Consider the following 18,877-nt stretch of genomic DNA (forward strand, 5'->3'; position numbering starts at 1 on the left):
TCCTGGAGATTCTTCTGAGGGGAATTCTTCCGTTTGGTCATTTTGGAGAGTCCCTTGCGTGGTGAGGACCTGCAGGGCACTTCCCCTGTGCTGTGGTGTATAACTGGAGTTAGTGGGCGGGGCCGCAGTCCGACCCGATGTCTGCCCCCAGCCCACCGCTGGGGCCACAGTCAGACTGGTGTGTGCCTTCTCTTCCCCTCTCCTAGGGGCGGGATTCACTGTGGGGTGGCGTGTTCCGTCTGGGCTACTTGCACACTGCCAGGCTTGTGTTGCTGGGGATCTGGCGTATTAGCTGGGGTGGGTAGGCAAGGTGCACGGGGGCAGGAGGGGCAGGCTTAGCTCGCTTCTCCTTAGGTGATCCACTTCAGGAGGGGCCCTGTGGCAGCGGGAGGGAGTCAGATCCGCTGCCGGAGGTTTGGCTCCGCAGAAGCACAGAGTTGGGTGTTTGCGCGGAGCGAGCAAGTTCCCTGGCAGGAACCGGTTCCCTTTGGGATTTTGGCTGGGGGATGGGCGGGGGAGATGGCGCTGGCGCCTTTGTTCCCCGCCAAGCTGAGCTCTGCCGTCCGGGGGCTCAGCAGCTCTCCCTCCCTTTGTCCTCCAGCCTTCCCGCTTTCCGAGCAGAGCTGTTAACTTCTGACCTCCCAGACGCTAAGTCGCGCTTGCTGTCGGAACACAGTCCGTCCGGCCCCTCCGCTTTTGCCAGCCAGACTCGGGGGCTCCGCTTGGCCGGCGAGCCGCCCCTCCGCCCCGGCTCCCTCCCGCCGGTCCGTGGAGCGCGCACCGCCTCGCCGCCCTTCCTACCCTCTTCCGTGGGCCTCTGGTCTGTGCTTGACTCCGGAGACTCCCTTCTGCTAATCCTCTGGCGGTTTTCTGGGTTCTTTAGGCAGGTGTAGGTGGAATCGAAGTGATCGGCAGGACGCGCTGTGAGCCCCGCATCCTTCTACGCCGCCATCTTCCGGAACCTCGAGGAAACAGATTTTAGAGATGACCGAAGAGAGCTCCAGTGGAAGGGTTAGCAAGGGGGATATTCACAGGGGAAAGCTAACCAGGCTCTGAAAGAAAGGTGCACATGGGGTCAGGGTTTTGAGTCATTGCATGTCAGAAGAGATCTTGATTTTCTTCTCAGTCTTCACATCTCATGAGCATAAACTTCCAGGATGAAAATGATTTTCTTTCCCAATGTGAAGGGCATATTCCATTGTATTCTTGGCCACCAGTATTTTTGAGGCATGAGAGGAATCCGTTATTTCCCTTCTATTGTGCATTGACTTGTATGTTGTATGTTGACATGAACATGTTTTGAATTGTGTGTTTCTGCAGGAAAACATATTTTTCTTTCTATAATCTCTTAGAGTCTTTTCAGCCCTAGTGTTTTCAGATTTCACAAAGGCACGCCTCTGTTTAAACCATCGCGTTCATTTTGCTGGGGGCTGTGTATGGTTTTAATGGGGCGGTTTTTAATTTTTCCGTTCAGCGATTTTTCTCGTGTGTTTTCTTAATGCATTTGTGTCCATCTCTATGCCCACACACATACACACAGAGGCACAGATAAGCAGGATTCTGGATGTAACTGCTTAATACTCCTATTTTATTACATACATCTGTTTTAAAAATAGTTCTCCTCTTCTTTTATTTTTATACTAATTCAGAGAAATCGTCCTGATTTTGTCAGCCCACCCTTGTATTGAACTGTCAGTTTCTTTCCCTGGTGCCCAGGTCCTGTGGCATCTTTCACACGTCTTGACTTTCCCTTATTCTTACTATCTTGTTTTTATTTACTAGGTGCGACATCGCCTCTTAATCTTTGGGGCCCATTAACCCATTATAGATTCTTTTCCTCCTATGGTTCTCATGCTGCCCTGAATCCTCCCTTGACTTTTTCCAACTTCACTTCCAGCCCTGTGTGCCCCTGCCTGGCACCGTCCACTAACGGGACCGTGGTCTCTCCCGCCACCATTTTTCTGCACTTACAGCTACAGAGGCCGAGCACAGAGCCTGCACTGCAAAATCACATCTTTCCGTCCTTCTTCCAAGTTCATTTTTCGAGCTTCAGCTCTCCCCGTTTCTCTCTGCTTCTGGATGCTTCCCGGCATCTTTAGATATATGCATTTTTAATCGATCCATTTAGCGATTGTTCCCATGATCACTTCATGCCTCCTCCTTCAACCAGAAGCCTGATATGGTTTTCGAAACAGATTATACTAATTCTTTGATTTTCTAGTAGTCTTCATTCAATAAACTGCATGAAAAAGTAAAGCTAAAAATGCTACAGTGATCGGTGCTGTAACATCTTTGAAAGGATGCAGACTAAGAAGGCAAGATGGGTTCTTACTGAATTCAGTTTTGCCCACCGTCATTCACCAGGCAATAAATTAAGGCTAAATTAAGTACCATTTAAAAGGATAAACTGTTATTGAACATCAGGGAGAGGATTGAGCGAGTTACAGGTAAAATGGATCCTTCCCCTAAAGATTGAAATGGTTTTCGTATTTTGTACTTTGTGTCATGCTAGTAAGGAATGAGTGGCAGTCTACTGTGTGGTGAATATTGATACTGAGGTTTGTCAGATGCAGAAGCCACTGTTTGATGTTCACCTAGACAGGTTAGGAAGCCTTTTCCAGAATTGATTTTGCTCCCATAGTTCATCCTTCTGTTCAGTGTTCCCGTGGAAACGCTACATATGTCTGCTCCATTCTCTTTTATGACCAGCTTTCCATTCTGTAGCTGTGAACCATTACAAATTGGTATTTACTTGTCTTTTGAGAATTTATAGGGAATGTATAATCCACTAATAAAAGAAAATGGGCCACTTTTATGATTTCTTATTTCAGTCTGCATATTTAGTCCTAGTATTGAATTTCAGACAATATTTTAAGGCTTGATCGTGTTGATTTTTTTTCCTTTATCAAAACAAAGAAAAATAAGCCTATTTTCTGTAATTAAAAAATAAAGCCAGTTTATCCTAGGCTAATCAGAGACAAAATTACCCAAACTGCTATGACCGAAATCTGGATTTCTTTTCTAACAAAATACTTCAGATTAATGGCCATTGTATTTTAATTTCATATTATATTGTGAAGTAAATGCCATAGATTCCTTAAAAGCTATTGGACTTGTGCGTTGCTGGCAACACACCTATCATTTCTGACTTCAACGTCTTAACCACAGCATTCCTCGCTGCAGTCCTAGATTCATGTGTTTAAAACATTATATTCATTTGCTAATCATCTGTAGATTCTTTCATGGGTATGGTCTCACCAAGTATTTGACTCACTTAAATTGAGATATTCTTGCTGTTTTTTTTTTTTAAGTGATTTCCTTCCTTCTTAATTTCACTTTTGTTTTTAGTATTACTTGTGTTTCAGATGTGTTTTTAATTTCTAGATCCAATCTTACATATTAGAAACATCTCATTTACTTGCTTTCAATTTTTTAAAAAGTTTTACTCTCTTGAATCACTTTTGCTTTCTTCTGTTATTTTTAAAATCCTAAGATTTTAGATCCCAAGATCATCTGAGTGTCCATAACAAGTTAGGCTGTGTCATGTATGTGATGACACACGGGTCACATCGGTCCTCCGATCTGTTTTCTAGGCCATGCAGCCTTACGATGTGAATTTTGAGAATAATGTCTAAGGAAAATGTTTTGCAGGCTATCCAGAAATAAGGAGCCTTTGGAATGTGAATGACACCACATCATGTATTCCACCAAGAAGGCAAGTAAGACCGGTTCTCGAGCGACAAGGCATCGCTGAGCAAAGAAATCGACAGTCAGGAGCCTGGCCTGCACACAGGTGGGTCTTGAGCTGGCAGTAGCATGTAATCTTAGAAGGATGGCAATATGATTTTTTCTCAAGAAAGCAATTTTTTACTGTTTGTCTGTTTAACCAGAGTTTTAATTCAAGTATTCATTTACCTGTATGAAAGGAAGGACTGTAAAGCAGAATACAAACTAAGAAAATACAGAAATGTGTACTTGAAACTCTAGGAAATGCTCTAGCAATAGGATGTCTCCGTGACTTAAGAGATACAGACAAATCAATTAACCTCTGGAGCTCTATGTGGCACGAAAAGGAAGTAGAGAAAAAGCGGCAGTTATCAAGATGGGTTGGTAACTCCAGAGAAAGTCATGGCCAGGTCAAAACTAACAGTCATTGGCCAGTGCTGACTTGTAGCCTCCCTGGCCAAACACAGTCTGGGTCAATCCTTGCTCTCAGAAGTGCCTCTCACCCCTGCTCAAGGAGAGGGCTGCCCTTTTGCCACCAGCGTCTGCAGAAGGGTATGTAATTGGTTTGATTTATGTGTTGTCCACATCCTGATTGATAATGGCCACTGAAATGACCTCTGAAGCTTCAATTCTGTGATTCTAAAAATAACAGAATCAAATAGAAAGTGATCCAAGGAAGTAGAACTTTTAAAAAACTGAATACCAGAAAGTAAATGAGATGTTTCCAGTTGGTTAGATTGGCTCTAGAAATTAAAAACACATCTGAATCTTGCTCTCGACCACCCGTGGTTGGACAGGGGGCATCTTTCATGATGAAGCATGGTACTCATGGCTGGAGATATTTTCCATCCACATCAACAATATCTCAGGCAGGAGTATGTAGAAAATATAGAAAGTGATATTCCAAGCAGGGCTAATTAGTGGCTTACAAGGAGCTACTATTTGTCCGTCATCTCTTAAGGGTATGTGGGTCATGAGGAGCTATATGAAAGCAAAATTAGGTCTCTGCAGTTGAAGTCCAAACTCTCTACATATCTCCATGCTTGTAGTCCAACTTGAGTTTCAGAAGAAAGGGGCCTAAATTTACTGTTTTGCTGTGTTTGCACCCAAAATCCGGACAAAGTATGTGTATGCCTTGGACAGTGTTGTTACTCTTTTCCTGCATAGAACATAGGTGATAAGGAAACACAACTTCATCTCAGTTCGGCGGTGGTCTCTGAATAGACTAAGAAACCAGAGCAGCCCCATCAACTCTGCCAGGACTGCATCCAAATCCAGGTTTACATCAGGCCATACCAGCAACCCACTGGTCCATCCCAGTGGTCCAGGGATGGACATGACACTCACATTGGCCTAAAGTGTCTGAAACAAAAGACTTTCGTTCCATGGTTAGGAGAAACATTTTCTCTCTTTCACTGAATGATGTATGAACTCTTTAGACTAGAAGAGTTCTTTCCACTTTTTTGGCACCTGATTTCAGATTGCTGACATAATTAAAGTTTCAGCCTGTTTGTTTTCATTAACTGTCGCACATTCTGGATCTAATTGTTTCTCACAGTTACATTCAACTTTAATGCATTTTTGGTACGAATACTCCATAAATGATTGTGTGTATTTCTGCAGAGTCAGCACTCTGCCAAAGTGAGACTGCTTTCCTCCATTCTGACACCAATCGTAAGTTCTGGATTCCCCCCAAGACAACAGTCAGGATTGATAATTTGCTAGAACTCACACTGAAAGCTGTTATACTGAGAATTGTGGTTTGTCATAGCGAAGGGATAGAGATTAAAATCAGCCAGCAGAAGAGTGGTCTGGGAGCAGTGACCATACTCCCAGGCCTAGAGCTTCCCGCCGTCCTGTCCCATGGAACTGTGGGCAGGGCTGGCTTCTCCCGGCAATGACATGTGACAATACACATGGAGTTTTGCCAACCAGGGAAGCTTTCTGAACCTTGGTGTTCAGAAAGAACCTTGGTGTTCAAGGTTGAACTTGAGCTGATACCACATGGCTCATAGCCCCCATGAAAAATTACACTTAGGCTATCAGTGTGGCCAAGGCCCCAGGTAAACAGAGATAGTTCTATCACACAGGACATTCCAGGGGCTTAGAGATGACCTTCTAGGAGCCCAGGGCAAAGGCCCACCCTCTCTGGGTATGGTTGGTCCTTTACTACACAACTCCCCTTCGCCCGCCTTTAGTGATGTTGAGTCTCTGGCTTTCTTACAGAAAAATGACCACATTTGTCTTAGCATCTACAGTTAGTATAAATTTTATATGAAAGATACAGCGATGGTATCATTCTGCATATGCCTAATGTTTGGAGGATGCAATGTTGCGTAGGGATTAATTTAAAGAAACAAGCGATTCATCCTATAAAGCCATAATTTTTCGTATTTTGTACTAATTTGATAATTCCTTTTCCCCTTTGATCTACTGCTGTTTGGACCTTATTAAGAAGTTTTGCAGAACTGTTTATTCTAGCTCTGTGAAGAATGCTAGTGTTTATTTTGTTAGGGATTGCTACATGAATGTGTAGTTTGCTGTGGGTAGTGTGGACATTTTAACAATGTTTATTCTTACAATCCATGAGCATGGAATGTTTTTCCATTTCTTTGTGCCTTCTCTGATTTCTCTCATAAGTTCTCTATAGTTTTCCGCATACAGATCTTTTACATCTTTGGTTAGGTTGATTCCTAGGTATTTTATGGGTTTTGGTGCAATTGTAAATGGGATCAATTCCTTGGTTTCTCTTTCTGCTGCTTCATTATTGGGGTATAGAAGTGCGACAGATTTCTGCATGTTGATCTTATGTCCTGCAATTTTGCTGAATTCATGTATCAGTTCTAGCAGCTTTTTGCTGGTCTTTAGGGCTTTCTCATAGAGTATCATGTTGTCTGCGAAGAGTGCAAGTTTGGCTTCTTCCTTGCCAATTTGTATGCACAAGAAAAGACCCCAAATAGCCAAAGTAATGTTGAAAAAGAAAACCAAAGCTGGAGGCATCACGATTCTGGACTTCAGTCTGTATCACATGTATCACAAAGCTGTAATCATCAAGACACTATGGTACTGGCACACAAACAGATGCATTGAAACAGATGTTCAATGGAACAGAGTAGAGAACCCAGAAATGGACCCACAAATGTATGCCTAACTCATCTTTGACAAAGGAAAAAAGAATATCCAATGTGAAGAAGACAGTCTCTTCAGCAAATGGTGCTGGGAACACTGAACAGTGACATGCAGAAGAATGAATCTGGACCACTTTCTTACACCATACACAAAAATAAGTTCAAAATGGATGAAAGACCTAAATGCAAGATAGGAAATCATCAAAATCCTAGAGGAGAAAACAGGCAGCAACCACTTTGACTTCAGCCACAGCAACTTCTTACTAGATACATCTCCAGAGGCAAAGGAAACGAAAGCAAAATTGAACTATTGAGACCTCATCATAGTAAAAACCTTCTGCACAGTGAAGGAAACAAACAACAAAAACCAATGAAATGGGAGAAGATCTTTGCAAATGATATATTGGATAAAGGATCAGTATCCAAAATCTATAAAGAACTTATAAAGCTCAACACCCAAAAAACAAATCATCCCAGTGAAACAATGGGCAGAAGGCATGAATAGAAGACACTTTTCCAAAGAAAACATCCAGATGGCAAACAGACACACGAAAAGATTATTCATCTTCAGTGAAATACAAATCAAAACCACAATGAGATACCATCTCACACCTGTCAGAGTGGCTAAAATTAACAACTCAGGAAACAACAGATGTTGGCAAGGATGTGGAGAAAGGGGAACCCTGTTACACTGTTGTTGAAAATGCAAACTTGTGCAGCCACTCTGGAAAACAGTATGGAGTTTCCTCAAAAGAGTAAAAATAGAGCTGCCCTGTGACCCAGCAATTGTACTACCACGAATTTACCCAGAGGATACAGGAGCGCTGATTTGAAGGAATACATGCACCCCAATGTTCATAGCAGCACTTTCAACAATAGCCAAATTATGGAAAAAGCCCAAATGTCCAGTGACTGACGAATGGATAAAGAAGATGTGGCATATATATACAATGAAATACTACTCAGAGATCAAAAAGAATGAAATCTTGCCTTTCGCACCAACATGGATGGGACTAGAATGCATTATGCTAAGCAAAATAAGTCGGTCAGAGAAAGCAAATACCATATGATTTCACTGATATGTTGAATTTAAGAAACAAAACAGGTGAACATAGGGAAAGGGAATGAAAAATAAAATAGGATAAAAACAGAGAGGGAAGCCAACCGTAAGAGACTCGTAAATACAGAGAACAAACTGAGGGTTGTTGGAGGGAGGTGGGGGGGATGGGCTAAATGGGTGACAGGCATTAAGAAGGGCACTTGTTGGTTGGGATGAGTACTGGGTGTTGTGTGTAAGTGACGCATCACTAAATTCTACTCCTGAAACCAGTACCATATGTTAACTAACTTGAATTTAAATAATTTTATTCTTAGAAAAGAGGTGCCATTTCGTGCCATTTCGTCCAATTTGCAGTGCCATTTAGCACAGAAGTCAGCTGATGGTTCGCTAAATCTGGTTCTTGGTGAGGCCAGTTATTTTCCCTTGGTGTTTCCATTGGTACTAACAATGTTATCGGTACTACTACAGCCTGAGGTGACTTTGGCTTAACTTCCTGGCACACGTGACCACCAGTATCAGTAATCACAGTCTCCCCAACAATACCAGGATTGCACGCAGAGCATCCCATTGGTAGAGTCCCACTGAGTCACCAACAGTTGTCAGAGCTCATCACCATCATGTGACCAAAACGTCTCCCTCAGTGATGTCACCAGTTTTGGGGTTTTGGGGTTTTCTTGGCTTCTGTTTGACCTTTCTGGTTTCCAGAGCAGTGGTGATCTTGGCATCATGAAGCTTCACTCCTGCAGGGATCTGATACAATTGAGCAAGACAACGTCAGCTCTTTCTCTGAGCCTCTCATAAAGCATCAATACATTAGATTTGCCTCATTGCATCACCCATTTATTTATGCTTTTACCCTCAGCTACTGGTCTTCCTTTTCTCTGTTTGTCTTTTATTTTTACCCAAACGTGTCCATTTTTGGAAGGGACATTCGGTTTGGCTACTGTGCTTGTCAAAGTACTAGTCTACCAAGTGCCCCTGCCTTGGTCCATTCCCATTCACATAGGGTCGGGTGTGTAGGAATGGAACGGGTGGCCTGTCCCAATCACCAGACAGCACAGCCGCGTTCCTATCAAACCCAATTTTGCCCAAAGGGGTCAAGTCGCAATCCACCCCACCAGTCCCTGGCACAAAAGTCTAAAGATAAAGTTAGTGGTGTGCACATGCGTGTGAAATATGCTGTGTATTTGTATGCACGTGTGTGTGTGTGTGTCCTGTGTGTGCATGGCCTGTGTACACGCATGCTGTGTGTACATGTGTACGAGCGCGTGGTGTGGCCATGCATAGTTGTGTGATGTGTGCCTGTGTATACACGTGCAAATGTCTGTATACACAACACGGACACGTTATATGTGCATATGTGCTGTGTGTGCATGGACATGGGGTGGGGGGGATTGCAGGCAGTGGTCACTTTGACGTTTTGATCCAGAAATAATTCTTGCGTGCTTAAAATAAAGTAATAATATTCTTCACATAAAGTTTTGTATCCTGATTTTTATTTTCACTTAGTCTATATAATGAGATTTTTCTAAATTATCAAATAGTGTTATTATGGAAAACATAATTATCAGTTACTACATAATTACATGATATGAGTAAAGTATTCCTTTTTATGCTGTTTTTCTGTTATTGGAGGTCTGGATTGTTTCCAGTCTGGCTCTACTATAAAACCCCCGTGTGGAACGTCACTTTACAGATACACATTCCATTCAGGAAGCATCATTTATTTACTCTATTGACGTTAAATATGTGTTTCTAGGAGCTTTCCCTGCTCACTCACCATCTGTGTGCTCTCATCCTAATTTTCCATCATGTCCGAAAGCGCCTTAACCTTGAAATTCCCTACAGCAACTGTCCTCAGCGCCTCATCCCCGGCACTGGCTTGCGGGAGTCATTTTTGCTAATTCTCATCACAAATTTTTATACACTAAGTCTTCTCTATTCTATCTGTTTGTAAGTTGAATGAGGGCCGGGCTACTCTCCAGTGTCCTTCCCTGTCACGTAGAGTTTCGGGAATAGTGCTGTGCTCGGAGTAAACGTCTGACGGACCCCAGTGCCCCAGCAGCACCTCCTCCGTGGAGAGAGCGCTTCCCGGCTCGCACCTGCCAGCCCGGCAGGCCCCCCCCACCGACGCGCCCCCCCCCCCCCCCCCCCCGGTGCTAGTTGAGTCCTTCGGGGAGAGTTGACGTTGCCGTTGCACATCATGAAGTTGAACTTCCACATACACCTGGCAGTGATCATCCCTGTGGTCCACCTTTCATTCCTTTCCGCGGAACGTTTGGATCCGTGTATTAACCCACAGTTTCCAAACCATGTTCCTTGGGGGGAAATAAAAGATGACTTACTTCTATTTCATTATTAGAAAAAAAACTTTCCTCTGAGTTGATTAACTTCTGCTCACGGGTTATAAATCTTACACCAAGTTCCCCAGGAAATTTAAATAAACACCATATACACTAAGCTTAAATAGTACATACCTTTAATAATATAAATGCATAATAGCTAATGTGCTTGTATCCATAATACCCTCTGTCAAGTACTCTGCCCCTTGAGAACACGGTATTGCAGGGGCGCCTGGGTGGCTCAGTCAGTTAGGTGTCCGACTCTTGATCTCAGCTCAGGTCGTGATCTCACAGTCCGTGAGTTCGAGCGCCACGTCGGGCTCTGTGCTGACAGCGTGGAGCGTGCTTGGGATAGTCTCTCTCTCTCTCTGCCCCTCCCCTGCTCTCCCTCTCTCAAAATAAATAAATACTTTCTTTATTTTAAATATTTGTTCTTTAAGAACATGGTAGTTTAAGCCCATATATTGTTCTTACATTGTCCTACACTGTTTCAGACAACTTTGCCTCTTCTCTTTCCTTGCCAGTCCTGCCCTCTGCCTCCAGCTTGATCTGTGTTTCTCTCAGTGAATTATAGGAATAATATCATTTACTACCCGTGGGAGTACTAACCATATTTTTAGGTAATAACTTTTTGTTGTTGTTTAAAAGCAGTGCTTTTACAAGGCTGGATAGAAAAAGGTCAGCAAAAGGTTAAATCAGAGACCTCTTCTTTTTCCCTCTTCTTACAAGAACACCTGTCCATGAGCACTAATTTGTAGGAGGAAACCAAGATAGAAATAAAAGGGATAACTCCAGTCAACCACCCCCCGCCCCACCACCCCGTGCACGTTCTCTCTAACCACGCAAACTCACGAGGTTTATGTGCACATTTTAGCTCCCTCGAATCAGGATGGCTTCCCACCCGAGGAGCGAAACCTCTTTTGTCATTGTTGTTAAATCACACCCCTTGCTTTGGTATGCCTCTTCTAATTATCATTAACTCTCTCATCCCAAGTATGAGAATTTCATTTAATACACAACACACAAAGAAAACAAACGCAATTCAGAGACAGCTAGAAGCACCGGGACAGAGACGAGTAAGTGCATCGTTGATGACAGACCTACTAAGGGTTTTCAATCAAATCTTCTCCTTTTACCACAGATACCTTTATTTACACAGCGTCTTAATTTATTACTTCAATTTATTTGCTGGCCTATTTTATTTGTAGGCTTAGTCTAATTTTAACACTGTCAAGAATAATTCAAAGAGAATCGGGTAAGTCTGCTTAGAAGAAGGAACCTACGTTAATCTTTTCTGACATTAATAGAATTAGACCTTATTAATTCTGACATGATTTATTTCATATTGTGTAAATACTAAGTGCAAGCATCATGTTCTCATTGAAACAAGTGTTTTACATGCTTCGTATGCTGCGATTTAAAACATGAGTTGAAAGCAAGCCTTGAAAACAATTTGAAATTACTTAAATCTTGTCAAACTTAGAGAGATTATTACTGCCAAATGGGGACAGGCTACATGCCGAACAAACAACGCTCACGGAAGTGATCCAGGCAGGAGGCGGGGGCAGAAATGGAGGTGAGTCCTTCTTACGAAGACACAAAGCAGGTGCCGACCGGGCTTGCTGGGCTCTCTGGGGTCGTCAAAGCAGGTAGTCAAAGAAAAGTCTTCTCAATATGCCTGCATGTGTTCAAGGTGTCTTTATTTTCTTCATTTTATATCAGGAGAACTGAAACTCAGACCAGTTCGTATCTGGGCCTCGTTCAGTTGCTCTGTTTGTCCTTCAGGAAGGCATGTTGGTGTCTTGGTTGGGGCCGCGGCCTCCGGGTGTGCTCGGGAGGGTGGGCAGGGCCACGGGGACGGTGGAGGCACCACCTGCCTCCTGGGCTCCGCCTCACTCAACGGTGCCCTTTGTTCTGTCATGGTTCCTCTTAATGAAGAAGGAACTGTGCTTCCCATGGTTTGCCCAGATTCCTGATTGCCCGAGCGAGCTTTCAGCAAAATGACCAGGCGCGTGGTGGTGTCTCATTCCTGTCCTGCTTGCTGTCCAACAGCAAAGACGGACTTGTCCTCCTCTTTCCATCGACTTGGGCCAATGCCATCGGCTGATTAGCCAGTTGAGTTGGCCCAAACAGCTGCTGGCAGTCCTTTGGAAATTTTTAAAGCACGAGAATGGGAGGGTTACATCTTTAGAGGACGTGGTGCGTCTACATCTAAGTTGCAGATGTGTGGAAATAGGCCTGAACTACTTTACGAGCACCGTAAGATTAAAAGGAAATCTTAATACTGGCTTCCTTCAATGTTAAGTGATCTGTGTTGTGAATAATCCTTTTAAGAGTGGAAATGGATACTAAGTCTTTGTTCTTTTGAAATGAGAGCAGAGCTACCATTTCTCTTAAGCCTCAATTATTTATTTGCCAGAAACATATGGGGAGAATTATTAGACTAAGATTTCATGTTTCTAGAAGAGTTTACTTAGTAGCTGTCAATTGGGGTGTGAATCACACAGCTTAATATAGTGCATGAATGACTGAAAACAAGTGAAGGGGTTTGCTGCTTTTGTATAGATATTTTTTTAAGTTTATTTATTTTTTTTAGAGAGATGCAAAGACAGCGTGAATGGAGGAGGGGCAGAGAGAGAGAGAGAGAGAAAATCCCAAGCAGGCTCCACACTGTCAGCACAGAGCTCGACAAGGGGCTTGACCTCACGCAACATTGAGATCATGACCTGAGCCGAAACCAAGAGTTGGATGCTTAACCAACTGAGCCACCCAGGCACCCATGCTTTTGTGTCTTTCATATACTATCCATGGTTATATTCAATTATATGTTGAATTATATATATATATATATATTGAATTAACATACCTTTTCCAAAGTTCTCAAAGCATAGGCCAAATCAGAGTTTACTTCTATACATCATGTAGGGCTTCTATATAAAGCACTTATGTATTTAAGATTGTCTTTAAAAAGTTTGTCTTTGAAATGGCCATTCCAGGTATCAGTGGCAATTCCCATCTTCCTCAGTTTGGTGGCAGCAATGATGTTATAATGATGTAGAAACAGCACCAATGACCAAAGATTTCAGTCCTTAGAAACGTGATACCCCAAATGGTAGATTTTACAAAAGGGAGAGCCAGTTCACTGGAAAACCAGTATCGTTGAACTGGAAGACACTGTAGGGCTCATACAAGCCTGACACGGAGCTGAATGCTGGCCAGGCCAGTGACTTGCCAAAGGTCACATGGCTGGACCTAGAACCCAGACCTCATCTTGAAGTCAGTCCTGCTCTACCACAGTGTATTTCCCCAATGAGCTGTATCTGCAAACTACCCTTGGATATTTTAGGACTACTGAGTTGAATAACACTATGGGATTAGTATATATGTCTCAAAGCTATTTCATTTGTTGATGTGTTTACGAGCATATATCTTTCTGAAATCCATTTCTTAGTGCTACATAGTGTCTTCTGGCGTTTTTTCCTTCTTTTTTTCAAGTTTATTTATTTTTGAGAGAGAGAGAAAGCAGAGGAGGGGCAGAGAGAGAGAGGGAGAGGGAGAATCCCAGAAGGCTCCACACTGTCAGAGTGGGGCCCAACACAGACTCAAACCCACGAACTGTGAGATCATGAGCCGAAACCAAGAGTCTGGCACTTAACCGACTGAGCACCCCTGGGGTTTTTTCCTTCTGTTTCCATAGCACTTCTTCCCTTTACAGCATAATTTCTAACAGCTCTTGGTTTCTACCACATTTTAAAAAACAACAGATGAAAATGAAGGTGTTCTCTTGTTACAAAATTTTAAATGACCCTTTGAGGGACTGGGGTGTATTATGAAGCCTCCATCACTCTTCAAGATGTTGGTTTCTGTAGGTTGAGCTCAGTTTATTTCCTTTTAAGTTAACGCTACAGGTCTTAGGAGAGACATATGCTTTCTTTTCTCTTGGGTGGATGCTTAGGAATTGAACGGCTTTGTCATATGCTAGGTTTATGTTTAACTTCTAAGGAACTGCCAAACATTTTTCAAGGCAGATGTACCATTTTACGTGCCCGCCAGCAGCAGAGAGCTCCCGCTGCCCACATCCTCATCAACATGTGGTATGATCACTCTTTAACTTAGCCATTATAGTGGGCATGTAGGGACCTCTTATTGTGGTCTTAACTTGTATTTGCATAATGATGAAATATGCTTAACATTGTTTCATGTGTTAATTAGCCATCCTTATACAATCTTTGGTGAAGGGTCTTTTCAAATCTTTGCCTTTTTTTTTGTAATTATTTTGTCTTCTGGTCTAATTATTTTGTCTTCTGGTAAGAGTTCTTTATATTTTCCAGATACAGATTTTCTCTTGTACATACATTTTTCACACATATTTTCTTCTAGTGTGTGGCTTACCTTTTCATTTTAAGTGTCATCTGAGGAGCAAAAGTTTTTGTTTCTGATAGGCACACTTTCTTGATGTGTTTTCCTTCATAATCCTTGCTTTTTATTTATAATTGAGAAATATTTGCCAAATTAAAAGTCGCTAATTCTCCCCTATGTTTTCTTTTAGAATCTTTATGCGTCTAACTCTTACATTTAGATCTACAAATGTTCATAGTAGCTTTACTTGTGATAGTCAGAACTGTAAACCACCCAAATGTCCATCAGCAGATTAACACATAAATACATTGCATATCCATACAATGGCATCCTGTTCAGAAATGAAAATCACTGATGCACCCAACAAAGTTGATGAATGTCAAAATAATTATGCTGAGTGAAAAAAAGTGATCCCGAAAAAGAGTACAGGCTGTGTAACTCCATTTCTATAAACACAGAAAGTGCATGCTAACGTACAGTGGCAGAAAGCAGATTGGTGGCTCTCTGAAGAGGGGTGAGGGAGGGGAGCAGGGAAGGGGGTGTATGAGGCACCACAGACGGGCACAAAGAAATCTGGCGGGAGCCAGATGTGCTCATTATCTTTATTATGAGAATGATTTCACACTTAAAATATGTGCAGTTAATGGAATATCAGTTACACTTCAATAAAGCTGCAAAACATAAATGATAATAAATACCAGCCTAAACAAAAATACAGAAGAAACCAAGCTGCAATGCTAACTCTAAAAGTAAACTCAGTTACTTTGTATTGCTGTATTTTAAGGAAGAAAACTAAAATTTGAAGACTCACCACATGGCAGGTTTTGTACTAAATGTTTCACATGATTTACCCTACTTACTCTCCACAGCTATCGCATAAAATAGGAATTAATAGGCATCATAAAAGTCAGCACCAGAGAGGGTTGTGGACCGTATGATGTCAGATCCCAGAGCCAGGAATGATCATAATTTCACTACTCACCTCCTACTCTGTACCTGGCATGAAGACCTACCCTGGGAGAGGTAGAAAGCAGTAGGCTCCTCCGATGTTGCTGATCTCACGGTTGTGCCCATATTGGCTTAGGGAGCCCAGCTCTATGTGTCTGTCTTCACAAGAAATCAGACATGACTGGAGAACCAGAAGCCTCCACAGGGCACATGTGGCCACGCTCTTAGGTTAGTCCTACATGCCCAGAAGGAAAGTTCTGGAGACAAGATGAGTGTGACAGGGCAGCCGCAGGCACAGCCAGTGGGGACAGGCTGTCCAGGGCGACCACGGGTGGTCGGAAGGACTGTACCAGGTAGCGGTTCCATTTCGGGCTTGCAGACAACAGCCCCACGGTCAGGGCATTTCATAGCGGCCTCCGGGAGGACTGCTTCCTGATAGGGTTTGGCTTCCAGATCCCTGGAGAGACTTTTTCAGGGCTCCTGCTCCACAGAAGACTTGGGGCCAGATGTCCAATCAAGGCAGAACCTCCAGCCTGGACATCTGTCCTCCTCATTCCAGAAATCTTGTCAGAACCCGCTGGGGGAGCAAGTTGTGCTTCACCATGACCCTCAGAATGAGACGGAAGGGGCTTCAGATAGCCCTTGGCTACGACGTGGAGGCACTTTCAAGTCAAGAGCAAATTAAATCTACTGGCCAGAATTAACTGGGTTCAAACTTAAATTGAGGTGGTGTGGCAAGAGACAGTATCCACAAATAGCACATGTTCATTCAGTGATAAAAAACAAATAAGACACAAAAGAGGGCAAAGAAAAGTAATTGATATACTTCCACATTCTCTACGGTGGCAGGATATGCCACCGAAAACGTGCCACTCGGGCATAAGGACTGTTTTGGAAAACATCAGGTCCAAGAAGGATGCTCTGACCTCCCCTTCCTCCTCCTGGAAGCAGGAGAAAAGATCCCACATGGACGACGTCCCCGTCACCAAGGACGGGCAGTTGAAGCCGAGAGAACTCTGTACAAACAGCCCTTGTTTATATGATCCCGTCTTCATTTAGCATCCTTGAATGTTTAGTCACTTTTCCAAAACTTCCTCCCTTTGTTCAGCCTGGTGCAAAAGCCTTTGGTTTTTGCCTCTTCTTTGGGTCTTCATCCCGTGTGAAGGCTGCATGTCACGTAAAACTTAGACTAAATGACCCTGTGAGCGTGCCTCCTGCCGATCTGTCTTGTGTGAATTCTCAAGCCCCAGTGAAAACCTTCGAGGGCAGAGGTGAAATTTCGCCTCCTCTACGACGTTAAAATGATTTTTCCCCACTTGCAGTGCTATCTCTTGAGTATATCAAGATTCACTCTGTAAAATAAATTAATCAACACAAATACTGAGTATTTACGAGTGACTGCAGTCCTGTAGTTAGCTTTGTGAACTGACTGAACTCTAGAATCATATGCGGCCAGTGGGTGATCGTCTGCAAAAGGAAATGTGAACAGTTCATGCCATCCTTGAATAATTACTGCTTTCTAGATGGGTGATCATAGCAGTTACGTGACTGGAGGGATCTTGGAGGCCTTCCAGGAGGAGGTGAGGCTGGAACAAGGCCATGACAGTGGGGCAGGAACCCATGAGGCAGACAGCAGAGTCTGCCACACAACTCAAGTAGAAATGAGCTCCCATTGTTTCAGAATTAAGGCAGAGAACTCTGATGTGGGTATATAAAGGCTGTTTTGGTTTCTGAGCAGACAGATTATCTATAGCTGATGGAATTTGAGACCTCATGGATTAACATTTTCATTTAAATGCCCATCTTTTAAATTCTCTTTTGTCCTGAATTACAAATCCAAATCATGTTATGTTTGTACACAAGAGAGACTAGCAGTTTTCTGACCTTGATTCTCACTAACTGTCTCTGAGTTATGGAGCCTTTGTAGTGCAAGGTAAGAACTAACAAAAAGCATGGCACATGGGCCCAAAACCAGCTTACGTGTTACAAAATCATTTTAGTCAAACTGCTATTATGTGACCAAATATCTCCATTGCCAGATATAAACATACCTATTATATCACAGAGGCTGACCTGAACCTTGAAGTGATAAAACCTATGAATTCATGAAAATACATAAACACTTTAGCAAATGCTTTGTAAAAAGGCAAAAGAAAGAAAAGAAGAGAAGACTCACCATTCTTAATCAGGTGTTAGAGAGAGGCTATAAAGATATGATATCAAGTGCTCTGACCCTTTCCCAGCTAAGAGTTATCCTGAACCATTCTTCCATTTGATGGGTGTTTCTGTTCCAAAAAGAAGAAAAACAAATGTCCAGCAGATAATCTATCTGGGAGTTAGTAGATATTTTGCCAGAAACTTATGGTTTTGCCCCATGATGAGTTGAATGCAGGGGCGGGGAGGGGGCTTTTCTTTGGAGGGAGGGCTGCCTATTTTTATTTATTTTTTGTAAGACCACCTCCTTGTACTTCCCAGAAAGAGAATACAGAACAAGGAACAGACTGGGTTTCAAACCCATCAACACTGGAGCGTAAAGCACTTAAGCGCTCAGGAGACTTGGCCAAGGAGTTAAGTCCCCACCCACCACAGCCAGTGCTCAGGGCAACTCAAAATCCAAATGTGTGCCTGACCGACACAGACAGAGAATGAGCGAAATTCTGGGACACGGTGCACTCTGTGGATGTCACTGAAAATGGAAGCTGAGCTCTTTTATTAAAAAAAAAAAAAAAAGCAACCTTTAAAAGTCAAGTATGGGCTACATTAAATATGAATGGTAATAGATCCAATAGATAAATGACGACTCTGTGTGATTTATTACTTACTCTGCTAGTCCCCACTTTCCCCTGAACGTCAGGGCAGAGCCAATAAAGGAAAAGAAAGCACTGGTGATGGTCGCAGGGACGTGGAATAACACCAGTGTGCATTTTGTATTTGTGTCTGAGAGTGGCCTTTGGCTGCTGAATGTTCTTTAGTGTCTCCTGAATCTTCTGGGGATTGTAATTTCAGAGAGAGAACGCTGTGAAATTTGTGATATTTGGGAGAGGAGAGTTAACTGTACTAAATTCACATCTGTTTAATGTTAGGTGACGTAACCTCAGAGAACGTTAACATTTTAGATGTGACGCAGTTTGGTCAGGTGAAAGGGAACTTCACCCAAGTACTGAATGTCTGTATAGTTTTGTTCATCAAAGGGGATGTGGAAATGGGCATTACTACTGAAGATAAAACCAAAGAAACCCAAAGCAAACATTTCATAAGACCTCTTCCCTCCTGAGGAAATGGATCGCCAGTCTCAGGGTCACAAATAATGCAGA

The 18,877-nt window shown here is 42.8% G+C and overlaps 1 long non-coding RNA gene across 2 annotated transcripts in view; it reads left to right on the forward strand.

Moving 5' to 3' along the window:
* The window catches only part of LOC132695150 (uncharacterized), a 206,329-nt gene that overhangs the window by 117,619 nt on the left and 69,833 nt on the right, over window positions 1-18,877 (forward strand). For both annotated transcript variants that reach the window (XR_013556582.2, XR_009617758.1), the window contains exon 3: window positions 3,652-3,793. This is a non-coding gene — a long non-coding RNA (uncharacterized LOC132695150). The remainder of the gene's footprint in view (window positions 1-3,651; window positions 3,794-18,877) is intronic.

Source organism: Panthera onca, chromosome B4 (genome assembly GCF_046562875.1).
Source record: "Panthera onca isolate mPanOnc1 chromosome B4, mPanOnc1 haplotype 2, whole genome shotgun sequence".
Lineage (NCBI taxonomy): Eukaryota > Metazoa > Chordata > Mammalia > Carnivora > Felidae > Panthera > Panthera onca.